The 2,410-nt window shown below is 41.3% G+C and overlaps 1 protein-coding gene across 2 annotated transcripts in view; it reads left to right on the forward strand.

Annotated features, from left to right (window-relative positions):
• Nucleotides 1-2,410, forward strand: part of SALL3 (spalt-like transcription factor 3) — a 35,335-nt gene that overhangs the window by 925 nt on the left and 32,000 nt on the right. The window lies entirely within an intron of this gene.

Raw genomic sequence — 2,410 nt, forward strand, 5'->3', positions numbered from 1 at the left:
AAAGGTTTATTCTCTCCCCCATCCGCCATTCTGCGCTCCCTGCCCACACGCAGCCACACAACGCCTGCTCTGCTGCATCTGGGCTGCCCAGGCCGCTAGTGAACAAGTGTCCAAGCCTGGAAAGATCGGGGCTGCAGCCCCTCCTGATTTCCACTTGGCCGTACTTTTTTTTTTTTTCCTTCGAGGAGGCGGCTGCAGTGTGTTTTTTCTGCATTTATTGTCTCTTCTTTTTTTCCCCGTTTTTCTTTCATTCCCCCCCCACCTCCCCGTTTTAATTTCCTTAGCAGGCTGTGGCATCGCAGCGTGCAAAGGCATGTCCCGGCCCTGCTCACATTTGCTGTGCTAAGAGCTTCCACTTGAAAGTTTTTCTTTTCCTCTTCGCGTAGAGCCCACAGCTTGCTTAGTTTCTCCCGTAACCAAGTGGGAGCCCCAGTATTTTCTGCCCAGGCCCCTTGCTCCGCTGTTTTATCGCCCCTCTTCCTGCCTCGGAAAAGAAAAGAGTCATTCTCCTGCTTCAGAACTCGAATGACTTTTCAGTTGCATCTGTGGGAAGAGAAAGGCAGCAAAGTTGAAGCCTGGGGAGGATTTTGACTATTGTATCTGAACTTTGCAGACCTGAAGCTTAAGGCAGCGTGAATCCACTTCATCAGGTTAAAACATCTGTCAGGCTGACAAATCGTTAAGCCTTCTGCTCCTTCCCAGGGTGTTTGGTGAGCCTCACACTGGAGTGAGTCTCTTACTGTGCAGGGCTGGGAAGGGGGCTGCTGCCACTGCTCCAGGAAACCCCACTTGGGTGTTGACAACAACAGACACACAGAGAAATGCTTTTCTTCTGTCGCAGCAGAGTAGCAAAGCAGTTCGTTTTCAGAAATAATTTATGTTTTCCTTAGGAAACAGTGGTTGTGCAAAATAAATTAATCGAGGCGAGCAGATGAGAATTAGTATTTTATCATGCAAACAAGGTATGTTGAGCCCAGGCTCTCTTGGGGTGGGTTCTAGGTCTAAGAATTTACCCATAGTATCTTAGAAACTTTTACACGCTCTGAATCCATTTCGATACCGAAAAATAAAACTCCACTACTTCATTATAACACTCTTGCTGAGTTAATATATTGAAAAAAAAAATTGTTAAATTAGGGTTTTGTTTTGTTTTGTGAATCTTATCTGTGTAGCCATGTCACCCGAGATTAGAACAAGAGATATGCTAAAAAGAAACGCTTGCATATGGTGGGTAGATTAAGGACAAAGAATCTTTTTGTCATGGAAATGTTTGGGGTTTTTTTTTCCCCCCTTTTTTGGGGGGGTTTTGTTTTGTTTACTTCATCACATAGAATTTCTCACACTTGGTTTGTTTTGTATTGCCCTCAATGACTACATGATCAAATGAATGGATTTATTTCTGCCGAATGAGAAAGACAGTCTTTTTATCAAAAGGACTACATTGGATCCCAGTGAGGAATTTTAAAGCGTTATTATTGTGGTCCCTGAATGGCACAAAATCGGCTTTCACAGCAGCCCTAAAATGCAACAATGTAAATACTTTTCAGCCTTGGAAGTCTGTTATCAAAATGTACTAGGTTTCCTTTTATTAAAACATATTTTAATTAATAGAGTGAAACCCTTCATAGTTAACAATTAACATGATAAAGTAGTGCTGTTGGTTTTGCACTTTCATTTGAGAAATGTGAACAAGGTGGAGACAGGCTGTGTGAGCAGAGGGCTATCCAGTGCACATTAGTGTAATGTAAATCATTTGCACATTTTATTAGGAAGCCTGACCGTCGCTACACTAAAAGCAGTTTTATGTCAGCTATAATGAGCACTCCAAATCTCGTGAATTCAAACACTTCTTGTCAAGTCAGTGTTCTTAATTTCTGTTCAGAGCTGTAATCGAGATATTGCTACGGTTCTTGAGCATGTTTTGCAACAGGCCAAAAATAGTTTGCACAGTGCAGGAATATTTGTCCCTTTTAGAAAGCAAACTGTTCAAGCAGTATTATTTGATACATGTAGCCCTTTCACTAACTTGTCTATTTGTCTTCAAAGGTGGAAGTTGTTGTTAACATAAGGTTAAGCAAATTAAGCTTATTATTTATTTAATGAAACAGTGTTTACTATAACCTGAAAATAGATTTTATTAAATGAAGCATTTAAAAATGAATGTCCCATAAACATAATCCTTGGAGTGAAGGGACATGCATAGAAGCAGAGAGGAGCCTGGCAGTTTGGGGAGCAGAAAGGAAGATAAACATTAGGCCGGATTTTAAGTTGACTAGACTCACAATAACTTTTGTTCTAATATTGCCACAGCAGTTTTAAAATCAGAGCAAATAATTCCATAGCAAGTTTGGCCTACAGCATAACTCATGCATTCTGACAGGGCAATGCCATGATGGTGAGAAGCTGTTGG

This window comes from Chaetura pelagica, unplaced genomic scaffold, assembly GCF_000747805.2.
Source record: "Chaetura pelagica isolate M959 unplaced genomic scaffold, ChaPel_1.0 scaffold332, whole genome shotgun sequence".
NCBI lineage: Eukaryota > Metazoa > Chordata > Aves > Apodiformes > Apodidae > Chaetura > Chaetura pelagica.